The sequence below is a fragment of the Henckelia pumila genome, chromosome 1, assembly GCF_033568475.1.
Source record: "Henckelia pumila isolate YLH828 chromosome 1, ASM3356847v2, whole genome shotgun sequence".
NCBI lineage: Eukaryota > Viridiplantae > Streptophyta > Magnoliopsida > Lamiales > Gesneriaceae > Henckelia > Henckelia pumila.
The window spans coordinates 56,991,476-57,007,075 of record NC_133120.1 but is presented as its reverse complement, the minus strand read 5'-3'; positions in this window follow the sequence as shown (position 1 = coordinate 57,007,075).

The following is a 15,600-nucleotide window of genomic DNA, read 5'->3' as shown; positions in this document are numbered from 1 at the left end:
CCGATGATACAAACACATGTGTCCCTGCTCAAGTTTGGGTCGTCCGAACTGCTCGTATACTCCGATCCTTGGCTCCATTTCAGTTCGGATCCTCCGAACCTGGTTTGGGTCGTCCGATCCTTCGGGACCATTTTGGCATAATTCGAGTGTTCTGGATCCATTTTCGGACTCCATTAATCCATTAGGAAATTCTTTAATCATGTTTTACTTAATTTAAACATGATCACACTTTTAATTACTCATTAATCGTTAATTCTGGATACGGGTCACTACAAGTGACCTTTTGAGAAGCTCTAGTGTGTCAAGCTATTGACATTGCGCTGCTTGATCTGGTTGGTTAGGTGACCCAGATATTAACGAATAATATTGTCTGTGATTTCCATGACCAAATTAACACTAATAAATATATATTTATTTATATACTTTATTTTATCTACTATTGAAACTAAATTTAAGTTTTTAATTTTATATTTCACTAAATTTGATTTTTAATTTTAGTGTTACCAAAAGTCGGTTAATTTACTTTAATGTTTTTATGAATATCAATTACCTTACAGAATACACTTTACATAATTTATTCATCATGTCAAATTGTCAACCTATCGATGCATATAATGTTTTACAATATATTATGATTGCTTCAATTACTTTAAACTCCAAAATGTTAGAAAACCAAACCTAATAAATAAATAATAAATATAGATAAAATGAGATGTAACCGAAGATGTAATTGCCACTATTTACTAAAATAATTTAAGGATATTAGTGATGGAATTTGTGTCCATTAAATGAGAATAATACATAGAATTGATATCTCATAATTTTACTACCTATATATACCCCATGAGAATAGTAACATGCCTACACAATAAAATCAGACAAGGACATATACTATGTTGGTATTTTTTTCAACTAGTTAACGTTAGACAAAGGAAACAAGGCTAGACATTTCAACCCAATCCTTGTTCCAGCCAGATTTGACCAGGTAAGTGGGCTTAGTATATATATGTTTTAAAGTAGTGTAGTTCATGTCTGTGTTTGAAAACTCGATTGGCATATATTATACTCGTTTTCATGCTTCTTTGAACCTACTTGTTCCTTCGATACTTGATGTAATATTTAAAAGTATTTTTGAATTATTTGAAATGCACTGTGAAGATTCAAGTTAGAAATGACAAAGGAAATTCCGATGTTTGATTTGATTTGATTTGGTCATGATGCGGTGAGATATAATAATCGTTCGTTTGGTCCGCCCCTTAGATGAATAACATATACGGGACTGGTCAGTAAACCATGGAAACTGGGATGATTTTCAGTGCTATGTTTGATTCTTTGTTCGTATTAGATTCAACATGCTTATCTCCTTTTGAAATTATGATTCTGTATACGTATATATGCAAATATATCTTTGGTACTTGTTATGCATGATCAGCCCCCACTTGCTTAGTTTTTCACCTAACACTCACCCTCTTACTTCCCTCCCCATATAAAAATGAAGAAGAACTTGAGAGGAAGAGCATAGCAAATATTGGACTGATGAAAAATGAGAAATTTAGAAGTGCTTCTATTATTTGAGTTTATTTGTCTCTATGATGATAAGTTTTATCTTCCGCTAATTCATTTGGTTTATGATTCTCTTTATGGGATGTAAGAACAAATTTTATCACGAAATAATATACTCGTTTTTGGTTAAAGTCTGTACTAGGAGACTTGTTGTTTCAACGTTAAATTGTTAAACAACGCTGATGTCGACCAACCCCGGTTTTGGGGCGTGACACTATCTCTGTTGGGGACATGGCTGGCGTTAGAGAAAGGATAAGACTGATCTCGAAGGCATATAAGACTACACCAGCAGTAAGACATGCTCGTCCCATGACTCATGGACTTAACAACCCAATCCATTTGTGCTTTCACAAGTATAAGAAAATAAAGTTACTCCTTTGTTATCAACTATAACTTTTGGACTAGTGGGAAGGACTTGATCCTCAACAAGACAATAATTCTTGCCTAATAAATTTAAAGTTTATTTTGTCAAACACCAAAAAGAGAGAAATTGTTGGGAAACCAATTATCGAGTTTTGGTGTTAAAAAAAATAAATCAAGCGCAAAAATAAGATATTAAGTTAAGTAACTCAACTAGACAAAAGTCAGACAATTGAACAAGATTTATTCAACTGGACAATATATTGAAGTCAGTGAACTAGTCTTTGAGCCGCAACTGGATTTACACAACTGGACTAGAGGACTGAAAACATCTAGGAATTCAAGTGTAATGCCCCGATTTTATTATAATTGAGTTTAATCGAGATAATCAGGGTTTTCAGTGATTGAGGATTGTTTTGTTATATAGCAGGGGGTTACTTTGCAAGATTGGAGAAATAAAGGACTGAAATGCAAAAGTTGGATTTTTATATATATTAAGGAGCAAGTTGACCAATCATTGGTCATCTCCTTCCTCCCCTACTCCCTCTCTCGATTTCTCTCTCCCCGGAAGCCATGAGAGGCGATTTCCAAGCCTTTCTTTTCGTTCGATTCGCTCGATCCGACCGTTAGATTTCATTTTCGAGTTGAAATTCACGATCACCACAACGAGGGCTTCGTTTAGACGTAAGTTTTGCTTCGATCTCTTGAACTTCGATTTTGTTGAGTTGTCAGAATTTGATAATATTGGAGTATGTCGTTCTTGAGCTAGTATAGATCGTGTATTCGAAGTCGGTTTGGAAAAAGAACGAAGTTTGGATTTTATATGATTTTAGAGGCATATTTTCGAAAATAGTGATTTTGATTGAGGTTGGATTTGAGTTGTTTTGATGGATTGTGATGATGATTGACTTATTGTGATGTTGTTGGATGGTTTGTATTTTCCGGATAGTTAGTTTATAGCCGTTATGCCAACGAAATTGAGTTTGAGTTATCGGTTTTGGTTCGGTTTGATTTGTATATCGAATTTGATTGAGTTTGAACTCCGAGTTGATATCGAATCTGTTGGATAACGCGGCGTTCAGATGAATTAGGATTGATATCCGGTGCAGCGGAAGTTTAAAAATTTTGTATGGAACGATTCCATAATAGGTATCAACCTTACGATTAAATTGTGTGTGTAAAAATTAAATAACAATTATAAAATTTTTACCTTTAATCTCGAATCGAGATTTTGGACACCAACAAATTTCTCTGCTCTTGTTGTATATCCCTGGAACTGATGGACGAAATGTTCTTCAATCAGGTCCACGAATGGATATTTAAATCCCTCTGATAGATTGCACTAGAAAATCTATCAGAAGTTTTCTACGAAGAGATTAACGAATTTGATCCGTTAAACCAGACTGTAATTCAAAATCACAGGCTGGATTTTTCTCGAGTAGAGGGAGAGGGGGGGGACGGCCACCTTTTTAAAATAAACTAGGGTTTTCGAAAAATCCTTGTGACCTGTTGTCTCTAATTTCTGTACTGCAATAACTTATTTATAATGTAGGCCACTAACAGCTTTGGGCCCATTAGTCATAAGTTCAAGCCCGACAAGCAAAGCCCGCATGTTCAGAAATTAATATAAAATTCATCGTGACTCCGATTGATAAACCGATTTCACCAATGTGCACAGAAACCATTTCTGCACCTTTTAAAGTCAAGATAAATTTTTCTGAATCCGAATTCAGTGATTTCCAAAAATGGCCATCCCTATGTCATTTTAGGAAATCTTACTCCTCTACTCTTAAATAAGAAGTCCAACTTCTTCGTTCATTAAATTTAACCCTTTAAATTTAACTATCTCAACGGGGATTAAAAATCCATTACACTGTGTGACCCTCAATGGTTCAGGGATACAGCTAGCCGTGGGCTCACAACTCCTTGTGACTCGGAACAACAATTTCCGACTTGCCCATCGAATCATGGTATGAGCGCCTAGCAACATCGCCCCATGATTCCCTAGGTATCACTGATAGTGCCTACAAGAACCAGTAGATTTTGGTTAGCGTACAGTACGGTCCCTTCATCCATATATCCCGATCGAATCAACAACCATTGGTATATCGAGAGTCGCTCGAGATTCGATAACTATGCAATGCATCTTGAAGATCAAATAGTGACATCGCATGTGCTACTAAGAAACCATTTCTTAAATCACATCATGTACTCTGGCCAGAGATTCGTCACACTAATATCTCCTCAGATCGCATAGGATATCCACACTCGCAAGTATGTGGTGAATCCTTGACAACAAAGCATCGACTCCTTTATGTGTCGTAACTGTACCCAATCCCGACACCTGATGACCCCAATTGTAACGCCCCGTTTTTATCTTAAATGAGTTTATTTGAGTTAATCGGAGATTGCAGAGTTCACGAGCCGACTTGATTTTGATCAGGGTCCTTTTTGCAAATTTCGGAAATTTCAGGGACTAAAGTGCAAATTTGGAGTTTAATATATTATCTACACTTAGATTAATCACTTCTCCTCCTCCACACAACCGAGCTCCACCATTGAAGACGCCTCCAACTTCTTCCAAGCTTTCTGATTTCAGTCCGAGCTCGATCCGGCCGTTGGAATTTATTTCGGAAGGCAGATTAGTGATCACTGCAGTGAGAGCTCTGTTATATCGTAAGTTCTTCTTCGATCCGATACATTCTAGTTTTTGGATGTTGTTAGAATCGTTCTAGATTCGAGTATGTTGTTCTCTACAGAGTTCTGATCGTTTATTATCTGTCGGTTTTGAATTAGAGCGACGTTCGGAATTGTTATGATTTTTGGAAGTATTATTCGAAAATGTGGGTTTTGAGATTTGTTGGGTTTGTCTTGTTGTTGTGGTTTTAGCATTGAATTGAGTTAATATCAGTATTGAACTACTGTCTGCGTTGCCGGTTTGTTCAGTTTATAGCCGTTATGCCGTCGGTTTGAGTTTTGAGGGTTTCGAACCGTTTTTGAGTTGTTGAACTTGGCTTGTAAGTTGGTCTTTGTTGTTGATCGATCTCTTGTATCTGAACAGATTCGTTTGGAGTTGTCAAGCCCTGAGTTAGCAGCTGATTGATCGTTTCAGAGTTGGACGAAGATCGGTAATGAGATTTACCTTGATCCGTAGTTGTTGTTTAGATTGTATAGTTGTTGATACGATCTTTTGTTGTAGCTTTCCTGGAGTTGGAACTACTGCATTGAAAGGTAAAAGCAGTCATCGTAGCGGGATAGCATACTCGGGACTGTTGGTTCTCGAGTTTCCCTTTTTAAATCACATATTGCATTGATACTTGTTCTAGCACGTGGAACTCGTAATTGTTGATTGATTGGGTTTTTTTATGTGGCTTATGTTTATGTTTCTGTTATGCATTCATCTTGAGCCTACTTTGATTTCAGCGGGCAGAACCGCCCTTTTTGTTAGACGTTTGGGAACTATGATTGAGTGGCCTAGGTCGTAGTATTTCGCCTAGTGCTAGCATACTCATTATGGTTGCTCAAAGTCTAGAGGAGTGGGATACGTGGCACCACCTCGATTGGGAGAGTCGGTGAGTCGTTACGTGATCTCATCCTCGGAATCCCAAAAGCAGAGCAATACTCCCGTGTTTATCAGAATCGATATCCTGGTTTTAAAGACATGCATATCATTAACTTCGACTTGAATATGTGGTTTGATAGCATGTTGCGTATTCATTACTTGATATGTTGCTTTTACTGGGATTATCATTCTCACCGGTTATCCGGCTGTTGCTTTGTTTTGTATGTGTACTTGGCAACAGGTGGGGCAGGAACAAGTCAGAAGAGGCATGGTTAGCTTCGAGGGAAAGTAGTAGAAGTGAGACTCGGTTTAGAAGTCGAATTAGCATGTTTATCTAGTTTAAGATTGAAGCATGTTAGAACTCGAACTTGATATGTTTTGTTATTCGAATTAGTTTGTATTCGGATTGTAATAAAAAATCGAAGTATGTTGTTGTTGTATCGATTTAGACTTCTGGTTGTTTTTAGGCCTTCTGAAAGCATGACTTGTTATGACATGTTTCCCTACACCCTGTTATTGTAATTGTATTTGAAGGCATGTCGGACCAAGCGCGGAATCTTTTTTTTCCCGCAGCCTGAGCATTTTTCTGCCCAGGCCTTCCGCGCGCGGGCGAGGCGTTCCTCGCGCGCGCGCGAGGCCTCCGTTGGGCCTCTGAATGGTTTGCCCGCGCGCGCGAGCTTGGTGCCTCGCGCGGGCGCGAGCCTTTGGTTGGTCTCGGGATCGTTTGCCCGCGCGCGCGCGAGCTTGGTACCTCGCGCGGGCGCGGGACTTTAAAAAAAAAAAAAAAAAAACTTTTGAATTGTTTTAGTCTTGGATTCTTGTTTGCTTACTTGTTGTTTAATCCGAGATTAGTGGTTTAGAATCGAGGTCTCACATTAAGTGGTATCAAAGCGTTAAGATTCTTGGTCGAACTAGAGTGAGCGGGGTAGATCGAGTCTGTGTGTAATGACTCCTCGCATGTGTTTGAATTATTTAATTGTGTAATTAATTCCATGCGAGCATGCTTTATTGTTTGAGCATTATTTGAATTACATGGTTGTGTGATTTAAATTAATAAAGCATGATCTACTTGAGATATAACTGTTTCTGTTCTCGACTGGTATTCGGTATTCCAAGCGGTTGTAAGGGCACTGAACGGTAGCGATTGAGATATCTCGTGTCCTAACCTTTGATTATCAGATGGGTCCTCGTCGAGTGATAAACAGAAACACACCACCAGTTATCCCTGCGACTGAGCAAGCTAGCACCGAGGTTGATCAGTTGGATGCTTCAGCAACTCCTATGGAAACCTTGCTGAAGAGGTTTCAGTCGTTCAATCCGCCATTGTTGATGGGTTCAGAAAATCCAATTGACTGTGAGAGTTGGTTGGATGATATGGATCAGTTGTTTGATTCCATTGACTACACAGATGACCACCGAATCAGGTTAGTAATTCATCAGCTGCGTGGTGGTGCTAAGAGCTGGTGGATCATGACAAAGAAAGCATTTGAGAATAGAGGTACAGAGGTTACTTGGACTCTTTTTAAATCTGAGTTTTATAAGCGGTTTTTCCCTATCTCGTATCGTAAAGATAAGGGAGCAGAGTTTGCAAATCTGAGGCAAGAGAATCTGAACATTGAAGAGTACGTGGCTAAGTTCGATAGTCTGTTGCGTTTTGCACCGCTAATTGCCGGAGATGAAGAAGCTAAGGCAGATCAGTTCATCAACGGGTTGAACCCCGATGTCTTCACGTTGGTTAACACCAACAGGTCTAGCAACTTTGCGGATGCAATGAATTACGCAAAGGGAGCAGAAGCAAGCTTGTGGAGGCAAAGAGGTAATCAGGGGGCACCCCTGCAGCAGAGACAGTATCAGAACCAACCATCTCAGTACCAGAATCAGCCACCTCAACATCAGAACCAGCAGCAGAGGTATGAAGGTGGAAACAGTGGGGGAAACAGAAAGGATCAGTACAAGGCAAGAGGTAAACAGTTCAAGAGACAGGGGAACAGTTCGTCCAGTTCCAGTGGTTCGAAGCAATTCGGTTCAGGACCGAGTTCTGGGTCATCATCCTTGTACTGCAGCAAGTGTGGAGGAAGACACTCACCGGATCAGTGTGTGGGAGTCTTCGGCAATTGTAACACATGTCAGCAACCGGGACACTTCTCTAAAGTGTGCCCTCAACGTAATAGAGATAGAGCTCAGAGTGGGAGTTCGTCTAGACCTGCAGCTCAGCCGGAGAGGCAGTCGTCTGCAGTGCACTCTTTCCAACCCCAGCAACAGCAGAACAGACAGGGAGGTAGCTCTAGTGCAAATCAGCCTCCGAGACAGCAAGCACGAGTCTTTGCATTGACAGAGGATCAGGCTCAGGCAGCACCTGACGATGTCATAGCAGGTAACTGTTCGATTTTAGGTCATTATGCTCATGTCTTGATAGATACAGGTGCTTCCCATTCCTTTATCTCTGAGAAATATGTGTTATTGCATGCTTTGCCAACTGAATTGTTGCCTACAGTAGTAGCTGTTACTTCACCTTTGGGTGGAGGAATTGTTTCTGTCCGACTAGTCAGGAACTGTGAATTTTGTTTCGAGGGGAATTTGTTAGAATTCGACTGTATTGTGCTTGGGTTGTCAGATTTTGATTGTATTGTCGGGATAGATGCTTTAACCAAGTACAGGGCGACAGTTGATTGTTTTCTGAAGGTTGTCAGGTTCAGACCTGAAATGGCAGACGAGTGGAAATTCTTTGGTAAGGGTTCTCGATCTAGAATTCCTTTGATTTCAGTATTATCTATGACTCGTTTGTTACAGAGAGGTGCAGAAGGATTTTTGGTTTATGCGGTTGATGTACTGAAATCTAGCCCAGCTTTGGTTGACTTACCAGTAGTTAGAGATTTTGCTGATGTGTTTCCGGAAGATGTTCCTGGATTGCCACCCATTCGAGAGGTTGAATTCAGCATTGACTTAGTGCCAGGTACTCAACTTATTTCAAAAGCTCCTTATCGTATGGCACTTGTTGAATTGAGAGAGTTGAAGGAGCAGCTTGAGGATTTGATTGCCAAGGGATACATCAGACCTAGTGTATCGCCTTGGGGTGCTCCTGTTCTATTCGTTCGGAAGAAGGATGGTTCTATGCGGCTCTGTATCGACTACCGCCAATTGAATCAGGCTACAGTTAAGAACAGGTATCCTTTACCCCGAATAGATGACTTGTTTGATCAACTGCAGGGTTCTTCTGTCTACTCTAAGATTGATCTGAGGTCAGGCTACCATCAGCTGAGAGTGCGAGAGGAAGATGTTCCTAAGACCGCATTCAGAACGAGGTATGGTCACTTTGAGTTTATAGTCATGCCGTTCGGTTTGACTAACGCTCCAGCTGTTTTTATGGGTTTGATGAACCGTATCTTTCAGCGTTATTTAGATGAGTTCGTCATTATTTTCATCGATGATATTCTTATCTACTCGAAGAACCGTACTGACCATGCAGAGCACTTGAGAATCGTCTTGCAGATTTTACGAGTTGAGCAGTTGTTTGCCAAGCTATCGAAATGCGAATTCTGGTTAGATCGAGTTGTCTTTCTCGGTCATATTATTTCTGAAGATGGGATTTCTGTCGATCCCAGCAAAATCGAAGCGGTTATGAATTGGCCTAGACCGACATCAGTACCTGAGATCCGAAGCTTCATGGGTTTAGCTGGTTATTACCGTCGTTTCATCGAGGTTTTCTCGTCTATTGCCAAGCCTATTACCCAGCTGACTCAGAAGAATGCGCCTTTTGTCTGGACTACAGATTGTGAGGCTAGCTTTGTTGATCTGAAGAGGAGACTGACCAGTGCTCCAATTCTTTCTATTCCGAAGGGTACTGGAGGTTTCACAGTGTATTGTGATGCTTCTAACCGAGGTTTGGGTTGTGTTCTTATGCAGCATAAGCATGTGATAGCGTATGCATCGAGGCAGCTGAAACCGCACGAGACTCGTTATCCTGTTCATGATCTTGAACTTGCAGCGATTGTATTTGCTTTGAAGATCTGGCGTCACTATCTTTATGGTGAGTCTTTCGAGATCTTTTCTGATCATAAGAGTCTTAAGTACTTGTTTTCACAGGCAGAGCTGAATATGAGACAGAGAAGATGGTTAGATCTGTTGAAGGATTTCGACTGTGAGATCAAGTATTATCCAGGGAAGTCGAATGCAGTTGCAGATGCCTTGAGCCGAAAGCTTTGTTCTTTATCTCTTTCAACTATCGGTGTTTCTCAGTTGGTCGATGATTGTTGCACTTCTGGTTTAGAGTTTGAAACAGATAGGGAGACTATCAGAGTGTGTGCTATTCAAGCCGAGCCGGAGTTGTTTGTTGCAATCAGAGAAGCACAGAAGTCTGAGCCGAGCATTCAGGTTTCAGTAGAGAAAGTCAGAACTGGGCATCAGTCAGAATTCCAGGTTAGAGATGACGTTTTGTTTGTGAATAACCGTATTGTTGTGCCTGATATTTCGGAGTTGAAACAGCATATTCTCCGAGAGGCTCATTGCAGTCGGTTTAGCGTTCATCCTGGAGGTCGTAAGATGTACAACGATCTGAAGAGTCAGTTCTGGTGGAAGAGAATGAAGGACGATGTTGCGAGATTTGTATCCCGGTGTTTGAATTGTCAGCAAGTGAAAGCAGAGCGGAAGCAACCAGGTGGTCTTTTGCACAGCCTATCTGTTCCTGAATGGAAATGGGATCACATTTCTATGGATTTTGTCACAAAGCTACCACGATCCGTTCGAGGATACGATTCTATTTGGGTGGTGATCGACCGATTGACGAAGTCTGCGTGTTTTATTCCGTACAGGATGACGTATCGTCATGATCAGATGGCTGAGTTATATGTTAGCAATGTTGTAAGATTGCATGGTGTGCCGAAGTCGATCGTTTCAGACAGAGATCCTAGATTCACTTCTCACTTCTGGCACAGTCTTCAGGGGGCACTTGGTACTCGATTGCATCTGAGTACAGCTTATCATCCTCAGACAGATGGACAGTCAGAGCGGACTATCCAGACGTTGGAGGATATGCTGCGAGCGGTAGTGCTAGACTTTGGCACTAGTTGGCAGGATTCTTTGCCTCTTGTCGAGTTTTCTTACAACAACAGCTTCCAAGAGAGTATCGGTATGGCGCCTTTTGAGGCTTTGTATGGTAGAAAGTGCCGATCTTCGTTGTTTTGGGATGAATTGTCCGAGTCACCAGATTTGGGACCGGAGATGCTTAGAGATATGGCAGAGCAGGTTAAGATCATTCAGACCAGAATGAAGTCAGCTCAAGATAGACAGGCGAAGTATGCGAATGTCAGACGTCGACCTCTGAGTTTTGAGCAGGGAGACCGTGTATTCCTTAAGATTTCTCCGTTCAGAGGCACCGTCAGATTCGGTAAGAGAGGAAAGTTATCTCCGAGATTCATCGGTCCGTACAAGATTCTCGAGAAGATAGGCGATCTTGCCTACAGACTTGCACTTCCTCCGTCTTTATCTGGTATTCACGACGTTTTTCACGTCTCTATGCTGCGAAAGTACCAACAAGATATTTCTCATATCCTTCAGCCTGACGAAGCCGAGTTAGACGAGACCTTGAGCTATTTTGAGCGACCGATTCAGATCCTTGATCGGAAAGAAAAGCAACTCAGAACCAAGTTGATTCCGTTGGTGAAAGTGCAGTGGAGCCGTCACGGAGTCGAGGAAGCGACTTGGGAGACAGAATCTGACATGAGACAATGTTTTCCAGAGTTGTTCGGATGATGTGAGTTCTTCTTACTGTCTTTAGTTCTTTATTCTATCTTATGAGTTGTGGTTCTCGTTGATTTCGAGGACGAAATCTCTTCTTAGTGGGGGAGAATTGTAACGCCCCGTTTTTATCTTAAATGAGTTTATTTGAGTTAATCGGAGATTGTAGAGTTCACGAGCCGACTTGATTTTGATCAGGGTCCTTTTTGCAAATTTCGGAAATTTCAGGGACTAAAGTGCAAATTTGGAGTTTAATATATTATCTACACTTAGATTAATCACTTCTCCTCCTCCACACAACCGAGCTCCACCATTGAAGACGCCTCCAACTTCTTCCAAGCTTTCTGATTTCAGTCCGAGCTCGATCCGGCCGTTGGAATTTATTTCGGAAGGCAGATTAGTGATCACTGCAGTGAGAGCTCTGTTATATCGTAAGTTCTTCTTCGATCCGATACATTCTAGTTTTTGGATGTTGTTAGAATCGTTCTAGATTCGAGTATGTTGTTCTCTACAGAGTTCTGATCGTTTATTATCTGTCGGTTTTGAATTAGAGCTACGTTCGGAATTGTTATGATTTTTGGAAGTATTATTCGAAAATGTGGGTTTTGAGATTTGTTGGGTTTGTCTTGTTGTTGTGGTTTTAGCATTGAATTGAGTTGATATCAGTATTGAACTGCTGTCTGCGTTGCCGGTTTGTTTAGTTTATAGCCGTTATGCCGTCGGTTTGAGTTTTGAGGGTTTCGAACCGTTTTTGAGTTGTTGAACTTGGCTTGTAAGTTGGTCTTTGTTGTTGATCGATCTCTTGTATCTGAACAGATTCGTTTGGAGTTGTCAAGCCCTGAGTTAGCAGCTGATTGATCGTTTCAGAGTTGGACGAAGATCGGTAATGAGATTTACCTTGATCCATAGTTGTTGTTTAGATTGTATAGTTGTTGATACGATCTTTTGTTGTAGCTTTCCTGGAGTTGGAACTACTGCATTGAAAGGTAAAAGCAGTCATCGTAGCGGGATAGCATACTCGGGACTGTTGGTTCTCGAGTTTCCCTTTTTAAATCACATATTGCATTGATACTTGTTCTAGCACGTGGAACTCGTAATTGTTGATTGATTGGGTTTTGTTATGTGGCTTATGTTTATGTTTCTGTTATGCATTCATCTTGAGCCTACTTTGATTTCAGCGGGCAGAACCGCCCTTTTTGTTAGACGTTTGGGAACTATGATTGAGTGGCATAGGTCGTAGTATTTCTCCTAGTGCTAGCATACTCATTATGGTTGCTCAAAGTCTAGAGGAGTGGGATACGTGGCACCACCTCGATTGGGAGAGTCGGTGAGTCGTTACGTGATCTCATCCTCGGGATCCCAAAAGCAGAGCAATACTCCCGTGTTTATCAGAATCGATATCCTGGTTTTAAAGACATGCATATCATTAACTTCGACTTGAATATGTGGTTTGATAGCATGTTGCGTATTCATTACTTGATATGTTGCTTTTACTGGGATTATCATTCTCACCGGTTATCCGGCTGTTGCTTTGTTTTGTATGTGTACTTGGCAACAGGTGGGGCAGGAACAAGTCAGAAGAGGCATGGTTAGCTTAGAGGGCAAGTAGTAGAAGTGAGACTCGGTTTAGAAGTCGAATTAGCATGTTTATCTAGTTTAAGATTGAAGCATGTTAGAACTCGAACTTGATATGTTTTGTTATTCGAATTAGTTTGTATTCGGATTGTAATCAAAAATCGAAGTATGTTGTTGTTGTATCGATTTAGACTTCTGGTTGTTTTTAGGCCTTCTGAAAGCATGACTTGTTATGGCATGTTTCCCTACACCCTGTTATTGTAATTGTATTTGAAGGCATGTCGGACCAAGCGCGGAATCTTTTTTTTTCCCGCAGCCTGAGCATTTTTCTTCCCAGGCCTTCCGCGCGCGAGCGAGGCGTTCCTCGCGCGCGCGCGAGGCCTCTTTTGGGCCTCTGAATGGTTTGCCCGCGCGCGCGCGAGCTTGGTGCCTCGCGCGGGCGCGAGCCTTTGGTTGGTCTCGGGATCGTTTGCCCGCGCGCGCGCGAGCTTGGTACCTCGCGCGGGCGCGGGCCTTTTAAAAAAAAAAAAAAAAAAAAAACTTTTGAATTGTTTTAGTCTTGGATTCTTGTTTGCTTACTTGTTGTTTAATCCGAGATTAGTGGTTTAGAATCGAGGTCTCACACCAATAGAGTCGGTAAACGAGTCAAAGTACAGTACTAGCATATAGAGTCTCAATGATGTCTCAAGTAGTAAGGACTAATGGTGTACAACCAAAACCGCGGACTTTATCCACTCGATAAGTGATAACCACTTGGAAAGTCCGGATAGGGTAGTTCGATCATTCATCATATGAATATCCATTTGCATGCTTCGAACATCTCTATGTTCCTTACCAATGAAACGTGGTACTCCGCATCGCAAATGCTAGTCTCATGCTCGAGCGATCCTTATCCTAATTATCGGACGGCTCAATCGACTAGGAACAGTTTAGAATATACAGTGACTATAAGACGTGTTTCATGATAGACATCCCCATGTTCTACCACATCTTACATACAGTATAGTATATTCAAGGTCTTTATCAAAACAACAATAGTATATCACAATATAACAATATGAAGAAAGATAAAGTCATTGCCATTAATAAATGTGTAAATAATATTAAACAAAAGATTGTTTATACAAAGAGTCATCAAAGCCCTTAGCCACAAGTTGGCTCACCGGGCACCCACTCTTTCAATCTCCCACTTGTTTGGAAAACTGGCGAGTTCCCAGACCAATTACGATTGATACCCGGTGCAGCGGAAGTTTAAAATTTTTTTCATGAAACGATTCCATGGTGTGGGTATCAACCATACAACGATTGAATTACGTGTGTGTGTAAAATTTAAATAACAATTAAATAAATTTTACCTCAAATCTCGCAACGAGATTAATGGACACCAACAGAACAATTCTGCTCTTGTTGTCTCTCCCTGGAACCGATGAACGCCTTCAATCAGGTCCACGAACAGAGGTTTAATCCCTCTGATAGATTGCACTAGAAAATCTATCAGAAGTTTTCTGCGAAGAGATTACACGAATCTGATTCGTTATTCCTTACTGCGATTCAAAATCACAGACCGGAATTTCTCGGGCAGAGCAAAAGGGGACGGCCGAATTGTTGAGAGGGAGGGTAGGGTTTTCGAAAATTGCTCTCAAAAATAATGACCTGTTGTTTTTAATTTCTGTACTGAAATAACTTATTTATAATGCAGGCCACTAACACCTTAGGGCCCATTAGTCATAAGCTGGGGCCCGACAAGCAAAGCCCACTCGTTCAGAAATTAATATAAAATTCATCGTGACTCCGATTGATGAAACGATTTCACCAATGTGCACAGAAACCATTTCTGCACGTTTTAAAGTCAAAATAAATTTTCCTGAATCCGAATTCAGTGGTTTCCAAAAATGTCCATCCCTATGTCATTTTAGGAAATCCTACTCCCTTACTCTTATTTAAGAAGTCCAACTCCTTAGTTCATTAAATTTAACTCTTTAAATTTAACTATCTCAACGGGGATTAAAACTCCATTACACTGTGTGACCCTCAATGGTTCAGGGATACAGCTAGCCGTGGGCTCACAACTCCTTGTGACTCGGAACAACACTTTCCGACTTGCCCAACGAATCATGGTAAAGCGCCTAGCAACATCGCCCCATGATTCCCTAGGTATCACTGATAGTGCCTACAAGAACCAGTAGATTTTGGTTAGCGTACAGTACGGTCCCTTCATCCAAATATCCCGATCGAATCAACAACCATTGGTATATCAAGAGTCGCTCAAGATTCGATAACTATGCAATGCATCTTGAAGATCAAATTAGTGACATCGCATGTGCTACTAAGAAACCATTTCTTAAATCACATCAAGTACTCTGGCCAGAGATTTGTCACACTAATATCTCCTCAGATCGCATAGGATATCCACACTCGCAAGTATGTGGTGAATCCTTGACAACAATGCATTGACTCCTATATGTGTCGTAACTGTACCCAATCTCGACACCTGATGACCCCCTCAGAGTCGGTAAACGAGTCAAAGCACAGTACTAGCATATAGAGTCTCCATGATGTTTCAAGTCGTAAGGACTAATGGTGTACAACCAAAACCGCGGACTTTATCCACTCGATAAGTGATAACCACTTGGAAAGTCCGGATAGGGTAGTTCGACTATTCATCCTATGAATATCCATTTGCATGCTTCGAACATCTCCATGTTCCCTACCAATGAAACGTGGTACTCCGCATCGCAAATGCTAGTCTCAAACTCGAGCGATCCTTATCCTTATTATCGGACGGCTCAATCGACTAGGAACGGTTT